The sequence below is a fragment of the Cygnus olor genome, chromosome 4 (assembly GCF_009769625.2).
Source record: "Cygnus olor isolate bCygOlo1 chromosome 4, bCygOlo1.pri.v2, whole genome shotgun sequence".
In the NCBI taxonomy this organism is placed as follows: Eukaryota; Metazoa; Chordata; class Aves; order Anseriformes; family Anatidae; genus Cygnus; species Cygnus olor.
The window spans coordinates 7,835,546-7,850,406 of NC_049172.1; the positions used below are offsets into that span (position 1 = coordinate 7,835,546).

At 35.0% G+C, this 14,861-nt stretch overlaps 1 long non-coding RNA gene across 1 annotated transcript in view; it reads left to right on the top strand.

Moving 5' to 3' along the window:
• LOC121070084 overlaps window positions 1-13,667 on the top strand; it is a 69,992-nt gene extending 56,325 nt beyond the window's left edge. Inside the window, exon 5 of the long non-coding RNA XR_005819878.1 lies at window positions 13,622-13,667. This is a non-coding gene — a long non-coding RNA (uncharacterized LOC121070084). The remainder of the gene's footprint in view (window positions 1-13,621) is intronic.
• Window positions 13,668-14,861: the final 1,194 nt, after the last annotated feature.

Below are 14,861 nucleotides of genomic sequence, written 5' to 3' on the forward strand. Positions count from 1 at the left end.
GTTGCCAGGAGAAGAAAGTGAAAGACTTCTTCCCTTATTGCCATCAGCACTGCTATTTAAACAGGAGTCAAATCTTCTACCACCATGGTTGAAAACAGTTTTCGATATAACACCATGTATCAATGATCACAACAGATTGCTTTCCTTCAAAACTTTGATATAGTTAAGCATGTATTTTCAGTGTTAGTAGTGTTATAATTGATATTTCAATATTTCACTTCAGTTTTTTTTTTTTTAAATATCATTTAGTGACTGATTTCAATGTAAAGCACACTTAAATGTGAAGCAAACTAATTTCTGATAGAAAGCCTGATTCTAAAGGCACTAGCTTCTCCCCTGCCACATTCTGCAGAATGGAAGGACTACATTCACCAGTGAAGAAAGACTCCCCTTTCCACTTTAAGGTGTGGGTGAATTCCATAAAAACCCCAAGGTGTTATTCCCCCTTCCTTTGCCATCCTATTTTTTTTACTGATAGTGAGGGTCATATAAGTACCAGCTTTTATTATATAAAGCAAAACTAAGAGACCAACATTTCCCATTGTCCGGGTGTTACTCTTTCTGGCTTTTCTTGTTGCATAAGTCTGTAATTCTCTTCGTTATAAAGGTTTTTACATTTATATATCTTTCTGAATACGAAATACAAATTATATTGTTGAATTTAAACACTCACACAAAAAGAGATATTTTTATAAGAAAGGCTTTCCAGTTCTGCTGGGCCATTTTAGAATGAAGGCTAAACAGTTTAGTATAGCAGCACTGATGAGGATATAACTCAGTGCCATGTAGAGCCTTGATTAGCCTACATGCTAGGCATGACTTTTCTTTTTAAAATTACACTCAAAATAATTTTACAAATGTTATTTTCAGTGGTGTTTGAAATATCAGTGGATAACATGGAATAGTAAAGCAATACTTTGGAAAAAATACCAGTATAAATGGATTTTCACTTACAAGAAGTAGTAATATGAATATCACAGGTAATTAGGACAATCATTTCTGTAAACTTATTTTGTATCCCCAAAAGAGTTGATTGAAAACCAAAGAGGTCATTATGAGTGTCTTCTGATGGGATATTACTGTATCAATTTCAGGAACAGTATTTTTTTTGGGTGGAATTTGCATTACTGGAAAAAGCATACACTTTATTTAAATGTAATTATATATTTTTTTTCTTTTCCTAATAAGTAAGCTGTCATCCACTTAGTTTTTTGACAAATTTAAATCTCAAGTATATCGTTTCTCTTTTCATAATCCGGAACAGCTACTGATTTTTGTCTAGTTTTTTTTTTTTAATATATATATATATATATATATATATAAGCGCTGAGAGAATGTTTTACGTTTTCCTGGATAAACTATTTCTTTACTAAACTTTTGTGAAAGTTTATTTCTATAAGAGAACGTTCATTCCGTGTGATTGTGTAGATATACATTTTGTTTTATGTGGTGGGACTTTTGAAGTAGAATTTAAAGGCAAATGTATTTTGGACCTCAAAATTCTGTAATATCGCTGTTTGCTTGTGCCTGTTTTAGTAACTATCAGAAACCATTCTCATTAGGAAGGTGTGACCTTGTCTGCTGGAAAGGTTGTATTTAATGTAAGAATAGTCTATTCAGTTTATATTAAAAATAGTGGCCATCTTCTTTGGTACAAGCTGGAACAATTTTGTTATCAGAAAAGTTCTTATGTATTTAGCGAAGAATGCTATTAGTGAAGTTGTCAGAAGTAATATACTCATGCATGATAAAACTGTGACTTTTCAAGTTGCATGTACAACAGATAAATTGGACAGCAAACAAAATACATGCTTTGTACTTGCAGTAGAGATGATTTATGACAGTTAATTCTGCTTGGCACATGGAAGGGAGCATTAATAGTTTGTCTCCTGAAAAGTGCAATATCTTGTTGCTGCGAGATGTTTTTTTCCTCTTTCTTTTTTTTGTTTGTTGATTGAGATATATTTTGCTGTTGTGCTTGAAAAAAAGGGGCTTGTTGCTATGACTTAAGGAAAATACTAAAACTTACTCATCCTCTCTGTTTTTGAGAAATAGCATACTATGCTAACACGTTCTATGTATTTATGATCTCAGATTATCCAGCACTAAAGATCATATTCAGCACCCATCTAGAATATGTGCATGCATTTATGCTGTTTACAGAAGCCATTAGAATAACCTGGGAAGCTTTGATTTAAGATTGCCCAGGTAACCTTAATATGGCCTTGTTGTATCTATGGTTTGTGATACAATCTTTAATTACATGATGACACTGTGTTTTCTTCAGAATCTTGCCTTAGAATATACAGAATAGACAATGTTCACTCAGTGAAGAGTTTTTTCTCTCTTTTTTTTTTTTAAATGTTCCTCATCCTGTGTGAGCTCCATATTATATTTTACACATCCTCTTTATGGTGTTCTGAAATGAAGGTGATTCAGTTCCTTTCTAGCATCATCCTGCTGCCTGTAGTTTTTTTAACCTCTCTGCAACATAAAACATACCACCTTTCTTTGAAATCTAGTCATGTTCATTCTCACTGCTATTGTTGTCTGTTCCACTGTTCTCTGTACTGTTCTCTGCCTTGCACCTTTTTATTCTTGCACCCATCCTTTGTGCCTCTCTCATCCTTGGTTTCCTCATTAAAAAGAATTTTTTTTTTTAACACCAGGCTTTCTTGATGTAGACCAAAATTACATGAAACACTTTCATGTAATCATTCTGCTGACGATGTGAAAATGGATACATGCTTTTGGAATGTCTCTATTTAATTAATACCACCAACTTTATGCTGTGATGTGTTAGTAGAAAGAATGGCAGTGTTTTGCTATTGTGTTGACAACGTGAGCAATTTTAAACTTAGCACCTGAAAATGGAGTATGATAATTCATACCTAAATAATAGAATGATTAATATTTTTAGGGGCATCATAATGGCATGTTCAAATACAGTTACCTTTCAGTGTTTAAAAAAAAATGAAAAAAAAACATATATTCTGTTAAGATATCTGTATTTGGCAACTGCTAATACAGACTCTTAAAGACTGTTTGATATAGTTCTATTAATTGTTGTTTATATCTGTGAAACATTTTTTGTGCACTGTAGAATTGGCAACAGGAGTCTTTTTTTTTAAAAAAGCGCTACATTTCACCTCTATATCCAGTGATTATTTGAAAATTATATATGGAAATTTAAAGGCAAAATAAAGGCTTTGTATTGACCCTTGAGAGGATCTGAAGCTCATTGGTTTTAATAGTAAAACTGTAATGAATATTATTACAAATTCTAAGAATAATATATTAACTAACTTCATTTTGCCTCTTCAGTTGTAGATACTGGTCATTTTCTGATGGTGGTTATTTGAAAGCAGGTTGTCTAATGAATTTTATTTACCTCATATGCTGGTATTTGTCACCTCATGTAGGTGTGTTCCTGAAAACTCCTGGAAAAGGTGTTGTTATATGGATACTATTTGCTGCAGTTTAACCTGATGAAATGATGATGAAAGAAATTCAGAGATTTTCATAGGATGATATAATGTGATAATGGCACTTGCATGTTCAAATTAACTACCACTGTCACGTTTATATGTTTGATCTGCCATATATCAGTATCTCCTATCTATAGACTACTTGTTTATGCATTTTTTTAATATTTTTTTTTTTGTGTATGTGTGAAAAAGTTTTCTCCAGATGTTGGTATTTTTTTCAAGTGTTTGTACCACTGATTTCAGTAGCATGCCAAAATTCAATCTTTTTCAGACTTCGTTTTCTATAAATGAAGAAAAATGCTTTATCAGCATCTTGAAAATTTTCTTACATCTGCATAAAACTTTTTTTCTGTTTAATTCCTTCTGACAGAACGTGACCTGAATCTGCACAATGACAATCTGTTTCAGTTTGCCTTCCTTATGCTTTAGGTTTGAGATATAGTATTCTGAAGATGTTTGGTAGACTGGATCATACCTCCAACCAGTGATTATACTGACTGGTTGTGTTTGGCCATCGCCTCACACTGTCCAATCTCCTGTCCTCAAGGTTACCTATTGTTTGTACTGTCCTAATTAGATCATCATGTGGAATTCGTGTTCTGGCTTATAATATTTTCTTGATTCAAACTGTTTTTTCATTCAGTATGTTAAACTCAGAAAACCAAATTATTCTCAAGCAAGCTTCTAAATGATCTTCTGTGACCTGAATTTTCATAGATCTCCTTTTGGATTGAGAAACCCATGTGCTGAACTGTTACTGTCAATGGAAATGAAATTCATATGAGTATATTGAAGTTTGTTTTATTTTATATCTTTTTGAGCACAGAATCAGCCTGTCAGTTTATTAATTCTTTTCTCACCTCTTCATCAAATCCACTGTGTTGAAGTGCAAGATTTTGACTGTAGGATCTTAAAGAAACGTATGTGCAGAATAAAGAAGCTTTGACATTTTTTGTGGAGGTCCTATGACCTTATTTGTCTCTGCAGTGTATTCTGTCTGACAGCAAACACAGTGGCTAATCCATCAGGTTCATGACCAAATTTTATCCAAACACAAATAACAACATGTTTTCTTCATAGGAATATCGTTGGGTTTAGTTAGCTTTGTACCTTTAAAAAATGTGAAATTGTAAAATATCAGGAATTATAATACATAATGTTGTGGGAAGCACTGTATAATATAACTTTTGGAATGGCATAAAAATTACAGATTAATAAAAATATCTCTTAAAAGTGAGGAAGTATTATTACGTTAACATAGTTTTAAAGCCATACTCCGTTGTGTACCTGTATAGAACCTTGTGGACACTGTCTGAGGAAGTGTCTTCTCCCTTAAAACTCAAGGGAAGAAAAATGAGCAGTTCTGCTGAGAGTGATAGGAAGAGAGACAACACTTCAATTTGCTATCAGTTGTTATAATCCTTTACTGGATGGTTTGATTAAACATTAAACACTTAAAAAAAAAAAAAAAAAAAGAGTCAAGGAAATAATTTTCTTAAGTAGGACCTTTCAAAATTAGTGTTATTTCAAAACCAGTTCATTTTCATGCCTGATGTTTATAGCTTAAATGCAGATCGACAAATTTGACCCTTTTAGAAAGATTGCTATAATTTAGTGTCATTAACTATTTTCAGCATGATATTAATTAGAATATGCAAGTTAGCTGAGCATTTTAGAGATTAAATTCATTTGATGGGGCTGTATTGATAACAAGTAATACTGATGTAATACTTGTTTCTCAAGGAGAGCCTGTTTATTGTGTAAAGAAATCTTAATAAGAGTAGCTCTTGATATCTGCAGCTATGTCATAATTTGTGTCAGAACATTTCAAAAAATTGAATATTGGAAGCCAAGAAAAATCTGTGAGAGGTAATGCTAATGTAGAATTTTTTTTTTTTTTTGGTCACTTCCAAATCTTTACTCTTCCTTGGAAGGAAAAGAGATTTTCACCAACATTTCTTTAAATTATGTGGGTTGGTACTAACCAGCTGCTAGAGTGACCCTCTGAGGATTATAGGCAGAACTTTTGTTTTTTCAGGACAGGTAACATAGGAAAGTGGTATTTATCTGCTTTTGCCACTTTTCTGTTACACTAAGTGCAACTTGGTTTCTCCCCATCTCAATAGAGCTAGATAATTATACCATCTAGTGATCAGAGGGTGCATTTAGCTGGACTGAAATTAGATGTCTCCTACTGTGACTCTTCCTGCTCTAGAAGCCAAAAGTATTTTAATTTAGCACTGGCTGTACTTGCATTAATACGGGAGAAGCATGACAAATTCTTACTATCAAGAGAGTAAAGTTTGACATTTAAATTACGCTTTTTAAGATTCTGAAAAATTGTTAGATATGGTGGCTTAGTAATCACTGGAACTTGGGCTTCATGCAGGTGTCTGAATTCTTTATCCGATCTTTATTGAATCAGTAGGAAAAGTTCCATTACTTAATATGCTGAAAGGTTGCTGAGAAGTGACTGTTTGAAGGTTTTTTGAACCTCTGCTCTTTCAGAGTACAAACCTCCATAGGTATGCTTGAGCATGTGGGGAAAAATGCTTACAACTGTGCAGTTTAACTTAATCCTGTGAATAGTGAATCTTATTTTAGTCAGTACAAATAGATGCCGTGTATAAATAGTCATTCACAGGGTGTAAGTGGTTTTTGGGATTAGAATTTTACTTTAGTATATTTGTTAATACTTAAGGACAACTGATTTGATAGTACTTTAGACCTTTAAAAATGCTTTTGTAATCAGCAAAGCTCCAACAGGATTTTTGAAGTAAGCTTTATGTAGTTTGCTTTTGTCTTCATTTGCATTTATACACTTCTCAGCAACAGCTCAGCTGTGCCTGGCACTGACACTGTCTTGAGCTGATTTCCATTTCTTAGTATAGAAAATATTAAAGGTTTGACAGAATTGTAAAAGTCATTAATACCAAAACTAACATCTGGCAGTTCTTAGAGCAGAAACATGCATAATTTCAATTTCTAGTTCTGTCACTCTAATGCACTTTGGAGAGAAAATGATTTAAAGGGCAACAAAATGGTAGAGATGTACAAGCAAACAGAAGCAATATGGCTAAATGAATGTCATCATAGTGTAGATCATGATTTTCATAGTAGGCACTATTTACATATTAGGGAAAAGTATTTTTCACAAAACACTGAAATTTACAATAATGTCTAATACATCTTCAGAGTTTTTTAAAAATGATGCATTTTGGTAAGTCTATATTGATAAGTGCATTATTATCTTGAAAATTTTCAGTTGTCTGTCAGACCTAGAAACAATAAATTTCATTGTGTCAATTTCAGTATTTTTTTTGACTTAGGTTTTTAAAACGTATATATTCTGACTAAAAAAAAAAAAACAAAACTTGGAAATTGTATGAAGAGGAGAGTTTTATATAATTCGTTTTTTTTAAAGACTTTTACAGTAACTTGTTGCTTAGATGAAATTTTCCATTCTTAGTTTCTGCCCACAACTTAAATATTGTTTTTAAGGAATGACAAAAGACTCTCACCTGGTTTTTAAGTTGTGTAAGAATGAGGTAAATAGGATTACCATTTTAAAGGAATGATATTTTTAATATTTTTTGGATAACTTCAGAAATAGATGAATGTTAGCTCTTCAAAGCTTTTTGGTTGGATAGACTTAACTCTACTAATTGCTTGATTAACTGTATTCTGGAATTCTAACTGTTGCTGTTTTTTTAATCAATGGTTATCTAAAGGAAAATGAATGACCAATTTGTGAGCATGGGTGATAATAAATCAGACATAATCTTGTGCCTTAATTTTTCTTAGGGGAGCTCTGGAGGCTCTCCAGTTTGTTTGTAGGAGCACTGCATATTTAACTCTTCTTCATTGGTAAATTTTCACATCTGAGGCATCTATAAGCGTTCATCTTGGTCCAAGGGCTGGCTTTTTAAGCACTGAAAAGTCCAAGGAGTCAGTTCTTTGGTCAGCAAGTTTCTAAACTGTGGCAAATGTAGAAGGCTTAATTGAAGTAATTCGTTTCATTAAAAAAAAAAAGTTATAAATGTTTGTAGACTCCCAGATTATACCTCTGCTCTACTGAGTTGTGCATCACTGATGACAAGTGTAAGTTGTATTCCTACAATCTGAAGATGAGGGAGGAGGGAGGGGAAGAAGCACAGTACATATTTTCACAAGGAATTGTCTTGCAGAGGCTTGCGGACATAAAGCCTCTGGTAAATTTGGAGTGTTTCTTGAATATCAGGTACTCCATCAAAATGGAGTACAAATAAGTAACACATATGGAAAAACCTCTTTCTTTTTCATTAATGTTACCTGGCCAATTTTTTTTATTCTCATGTGGAGTATTTAGTAATGTATATTTAAACAATTAAAAAATTTACCAGTTTAGGAGATACTAAAGCAAAAGCACAATGACTAAACAAGGCAGGATGCATCTAATGTAATTAACATACTTCAAAGTAAGATAACTTTTTACTTTTGTGATTGTAAATCTTTCAAGGTAACATTAATGAAGCCATGCTGTAACTGTGATGTACATTTTTTTTTTTCTTACAAAATAGGTGAATTGCCAGTGGAGTTAATGGGACATGGTGGAGTTAATGGGACATGGAGTTTCAAATATTAAAATACAGTGGCAGCAGACAGACAACTTTCAGGGTCCCACAGTGGGATTTAAACATGCTTTTAGTCAAGCAAATGCTTGTGTTGTCAATGACAAGAGTATTTTCAGTATAAGACTCTTTGACTTTTTTTTGTAGAACTGGAGTCTGAGGGGTAAATATGAGTTAAATTTAAGTTAGAATACATTATGAGAAAGTATAACTATGTAAAGGTCTATTTTTATCACCCATATTCACCCTTACCCATTATGTTTTAAATATATGCTTCTGTCTTGGGTTGGGTCAGTTGATTTTTATCCAATAGGTAAACTCTTGAAAAAGATTTTCTTATGTCCTAGTATTTCTTTGAATTGCTACTTGTATTAAGTACGTGTGGCAAAGTTTTGGTAGCAGGGGTTAGGGGCTGCAAGAGTGGCCTCTGTGACCAGGAGCTGCCCTGTGCCAGACATAGCTGGTTCTAGGCAGCACCTCGATGGACCTGCTGTAGGACACATCTGAGCCCACCCACCAATTTGGTGGAGTATTTGTGAAAACATTTACAAAAGGGCATAAAACCTTAGACAGAGGAGGAGGGAACTAAAAGTGATCAACAGCAGAGCGAACGGCAAGGTCAAAGAAGGAGGAGGTAATCCAGGTATCAGAGCAGATATTCTCCTAAAACCTGTAGAGGACCCATGCTGGAGCAGATGGTTATTTTGGAAAGACAGCAGCCTGTGAAGTGCCCATATTACAGCAGATTTTTGCTGATGGGAGCTGTGTCCCATGGAAAGCCCACACTGGGGCAGATTTCCTGAATGACTGCGACCTTTAGGCAAACTGCTCTAGAGCAGAGGAAAACTCTGAGAAGGAGCAACAGAGAGACACTGCTATGTACTGACAGCAGCCCCTGTCCTCAGCCATCCCTGAACCTCTTCAGGGGGGCTGAAGAATCTGGAATGGAGGAGTGAAGCTGAGCCTTGCAAAGGGGGCTAGGAAAGGTGTTTTAGTATTTGTCTTTTTGTTTCTCACTACCTGAAGCTGCATCAGAGAGGTTCAGGCTGGGTGTTTGGAAAAGGTTCTTCACCAAGAGGGTGCACTGGGACAGGTTCCCCAAGGCAGTGGTCACAGCACCTGGACTAACGGAGTGCAAGAAGCATTTGGACAACTCTCTCAGACATGCGGTCTGATATTTGGGTGCTCCTTTGTGGAGCCAAGAGTTAGACTCCTGGGTCCCTTCCAACTCAGGATGTTCTATGGTTCTGTGATCCTATGAATCTATTTGACATTTTGTCTAATTGACAATAATTTAAAGTAATTTTTTTTCCCCAGGTTGAGTCTGTTTTGCCCATTATGGTAACTGATTAGTGATCACACTGTCTTTATCCTATCCCATCCTATTTTCTCCCTGTTGTCCCACTTAGGGGTGGGGAGAATGAGTGAGCAGGTGGGTGGGAGTTTGGCTATTAGCAAAATTTAATGTACAACATTCTAGTAGAAAACAAGATTTAAATCAACAATGTTAACGCTTTGTTACAGGCATGAAAGATTGGGTATAAGTTCCAACTAAAATAATTTTGTGATAAATCTGTACTGGAAAAGATCAGGCTAAAACTTTCCCTGTCTTGTTTTAATGGCGGCAGCAGTGCTGTATGAATATTGTAATGGTAACCATGTGTTATGTGGACATTAATGGGTGATCTCATGGATAATTAAGAAAACTTAGAAATTCCCTGTTAAATTGGAGGAAGTGAGCTGCTTCGTGAAATCAGTTTCTCCTTGAGATCTTATAATCCTGCAACACAACTGATAGCTATTAAAGAAATCCAGTTAGTAAGTCTCTGAGATACAATATCAGGCTGAAATTTTCAAGGTTGCTTAAGGGAACTAGGTGCCCATGGAAATATGATTCTCTTCTGTTACTTTTGAAATCCCATTGCTACTGATCCTATTTTTTTCTTTTTCCCTGCTGATCACATTTTGACCAAATCCCTCATGAAAATTAGAAATAAACAAATTTCTTTTGTGTTAATATTAAGTGATTTTAGTATCTAAAGCTTTCCTATATTTGAAGAGATCCACCAAGGAAGGAACGTATCTCAGCTTTAAGCTAGGTCTTATTAATGATATTTCTCATACTTAAGCCAAAATAAAGGTTTTGCATATACATATTTCCTTGTAATGGATGTCCTTTTCTGTGGTAAAACAACAACACTGCTGTTAAATACCCTTCTATGTGTCCCTGGGGTTATTTATGTTAAACAGAAGCAAGCATTTATATATTTGTGGAACACTTTAGTTCAGTGTTTTGTTGAAGTATTTCTTCATGTTCTTGGGGAGGAATTAAAGGTATTCTGGATTACCTGTAAATCAGTTTGTGATCAGTTCTGTTCGGGGTTCCTGTTTCTTTATTAAAATATGGATGAAATTGCTTTCAAATATATGTCAAGTTGTTAAGAATTTACTTCTCTAATCCATATAGAGACATTCAAGATTTTTAGATTAAAGACTGTAAATATATAAAGCATTCTTCTTTTTATGCAAAAATAAAAATATTGTATTATAATTGATGGTTGGACTGTTTCAATGTTCTCATACATCCAAAATGCAGAGTAACACTTTCTGGAAGAAAGAAACCATCCCAGTGATAGCACTGTTATTTTTGCCTAATTTGTTTTTCCACTGCTGCTTATGATTCTATTTTTAGTTTTATTTTGAATCATTAAAATCTTGTAAGCAATACTTGCAGTTCTGTCATGTTTTGCTGTCTTACAGAATAAAAACAGTTTCTGAACTCTCACTAAATCTATAACTGATAGCAAACATGGTTAAGTAGTCCTAATTTTTTGTCTGATACATGTTCCCACCCATTCTAGTCTAGAAAATTTTGATGCTAACAATATAAACTAATCTAAGTATTATGTTTCATCTGAATGCTTCAATAAGACATGGTATTGTAATTATATCAGTTTAATGAAAGGGTTAAAATATAAGAACGGTGTTTAAAAGCCATCAAACATTAACTTGTAAGTATATGTTTTTATGGCAGAGATGGTCAGAACAAAATATTCTTGCCTACTGCAGTGAATAAACTGCATAAATCAGTTTTCTGTACTTTAAAAAAAAGTATTGTAATATAAGCAGAGCTTACTAGACAAAGTAAAATCTTAGTAAAAATGCATAGTCCTAAAGAATAACATGCTGTTCTTTTTAAATTATAGGGAAATATTGTTGATATATAAGGATTTTATTATACTCAATATCTTCTAATTTATAACATTGCGTTTCATCATCTACTGAAATATCCTACCATACCGAAGAATTTTCTAATTCTGTCATCTTCCATAGCTTGTATGTACCATAAGAAAAAAGTAATTGATTTTTATTTTTTTCCCTGAGAAGGCTGAGGTCATGTTGTAAAACACATTGATATATTAGACACAGTTATTCAGACTTTGCTGTCTGTAAAATTAGTAAACTTGTGAAATTCCGAAGAAGAAAAATGTTTTGTTTTGTTTTTTCACTTGCACCTTCTAAGTTAATTCTCTTACCTCAGAGACTGGACACTGTTTCACATCCTGGGACTGGGTAGCTTTAGTTGACAATTAAAGTATTGCTCTCTCTTCATTGCCATAGTAGTAATGTACAAACAGTAGTAATTGGTTTTCCTTCAAATTAAAGGAAAGGTAAATAATTATACAATAAATATTACAATTTATGAAATACTGTCTCATAAGTATGAGAACCTAATGGATCTTAAGGTTTGCAGATGGAGTGGAAAAGCTGCATGTGCATTATTAAGCTGAGTCTGTGTAACTTAGAGTTAAAATGTTTCAGCTCCCACCTATGTTAGGTATTTTAAATAACAGGTGCATTATGACTATAAAGGAAGTGCTCTCAGTTGCAATATGATTCAGATATCTTCAAAATATATTTTCTCTTGAATTGCTGTAAATCACTCTGAATGCTAGTTGTAAACTCTGTCATTTTTTAACAGATGTAAGTGGAAATTGAGCTAGGCTGGCAGGAATGCATATGTACATCTCATGTCATTCTTTTGCTGCTATTCAAATTCAGAACAGTTGTGATACAGTCAAGCTAAAGAAAAAACAGCTCTGCACAGATATTTGGTTAAATATTTTTTACATAAAAAATGCTGGCGTGTACAGTTGCAGTTTGTATAGAATTTATTGAATACTTCTGATTTGGATTTTTTTTTTAATTATATCAGGTACATCATTTTAAGGACAACATTTTTCATTTTATTATTGCAGATCAACTCAAAAGTTGATTTTCTATTCTCTTTAGCCATATGATCTCTGTACAAGGCTTGCTTGATCTAAAGCTGTTCGATTTTAATAAATTCTTGGATTTGAGTATGTAGGACAGATATCTTTTTTGAAACAGAATATATGTTAACTCAGGCTAATGTAAATTTATGTTGCAGTAGCACAAAGAAGTTTTGCAGATGCAAAATCTTTTTGGTTCTGTAAGATGGAAAGTATGCACTATGAATTAGACAATCAACTGTTAATTACAGTTCACCAAAACCACTAATGTCATGTTCTAATAACAGTCCTTCCTGGTATTGAGCATATAATGCCATAGCAATTTAGTAAAATGCTGAATTTGAAGTAAGTTCCATACCTAAAATTTTAAACAAGCAGCAATTTCTTTAAAGTTTGCTTAAATATGATTTATTGTGCTTTTTGTATGAGAGGAAGCACTGTGGTTATGCTATCACTTCTGTAGACTCAACTAGTTAGGATACCACCAACACCAAGCTCTGCATGTGCCCATAACTTGTCAGCATGCAAGACAGACAGTAGTTGTTAAATGTGGAATAATTTTCGATTAAATTATTTGAACTGCAATGCACAATTTTTTTTTTCATGAAACCTCATGAAACACTTTATTTTGTATATTATTGAGTAGTATGGAGGTGTTTAGAAAAAATATCTTATGTTCAAGTATAGCGATTTAGTTTTAATTTATCTTATTATATTTATATGCGAACAAAACAAGCGGTGCTCTTCTGGAGGATTACCATACTAACTACAACATCTGACCTTGTTTTCTTCAAACAAAAGAGATCCATGCAAGCTATATGTAGTCTTTAATGTAAACAAATCTTGCATAAGCAAAAATTTCCAATTTATTGTCTCAGTTCACATAAGATCATGTAGTATATTTCTGTTTGTACTATGAAGCATGATACCTCATCTGAGTATTTTGAACTATGGAGCAAATGTGAAGAAGCTAAAGGACTTTTCATTAAATCTTACTTTTGCTGCAAAGTGTTTGAATAAGGGAGTCAAATCACAAAACAGAACATTTTAGTAAGTCAATACTCCATATACTGCCCCATCCCAACCCTCACAGTGACTGGTTAGTAGTTCATTTATCTATGTCTTAAAATGAAATAGACATAAGCATTCACTTTTAATTTAACTTCAACTTGATACATACATCAAGCAATTGTTGCTTTCCATAAATATGTAGATAGTTATATGACATGAGTTATATATTTTTTTTCAGGGTTTTCAAGGACCTGGATAATATGAAATGAAAAGTCAGTTTTGGAAGAAAGAAAACATAACACAGAAGGGAAATTAATTTTTGTGTGCTCCATTTCTTTCAGAATATCAAGTAAGTCATATGTGTTCTTCTTTCTCCGTTCAGAAGTATTATAATTACCTGAATAGTAAAACAGACACAGACACAGATTTCTAGGTTGGAAGAGACCTCAAGATCATCGAGTCCAACCTCCGACCTAACACTAAGCACTCCACTAAACCATATCGCTAAGCTCTACATCTAAACGTCTTTTAAAGACCTCCAGGGATGGTGACTCCACCACCTCCCTGGGCAGCCCGTTCCAATGCTTAATAACCCTTTCGGTAAAGAAGTACTTCCTAACATCCAACCTAAAACTCCCCTGTCGCAACTTTCGCCCATTCCCCCTCGTCCTGTCACCAGGCACGTGGGAGAACAGACCAATCCCCGCCTCACTACAGCCTCCTTTAAGGTAACTGTAGAGAGCGATAAGGTCGCCCCTGAGCCTCCTCTTCTCCAGGCTGAACAAGCCCAGCTCCCTCAGCCGCTCCTCGTAAGACTTGTTCTCCAGACCCCTCACCAGCTTGGTCGCCCTTCTCTGGACTCGCTCGAGCACCTCCATGTCCTTCCTGTAGCGAGGGGCCCAAAACTGAACACAGTACTCAAGGTGCGGCCTCACCAGAGCCGAGTACAGGGGGACAATCACTTCCCTAGACCTGCTGGCCACACTGCTTCTTATACAGGCCAGGATGCTGTTGGCCTTCTTGGCCACCTGAGCACACTGCTGGCTCATATTCAGCCGACTATCAACCAATACTCCCAGGTCCTTCTCGGCCAGGCAGCTTTCCAACCACTCATCTCCCAGCCTGTAACTCTGCTTGGGGTTGTTGCGCCCCAGGTGCAGGACCCGGCACTTGGCCTTGTTGAACTTCATACAGTTGACCTCAGCCCATCGCTCCAGCCTATCCAGATCCTCCTGCAGAGCCTTCCTGCCCTCGAGCAGATCGACACACGCACTTAGCTTGGTGTCATCTGCAAACTTACTGAGGGTGCACTGGACGCCCTCATCCAGATCATCGATAAAGATATTAAAGAGGACTGGCCCCAGTACCGAGCCCTGGGGGACACCACTTGTGACCAGCCTCCAACCAGATTTGACTCCATTCACCACAACTCTCTGGGCCCGGCTATCCAGCCAGTTTCTAACCCAGCGAAGCGTACG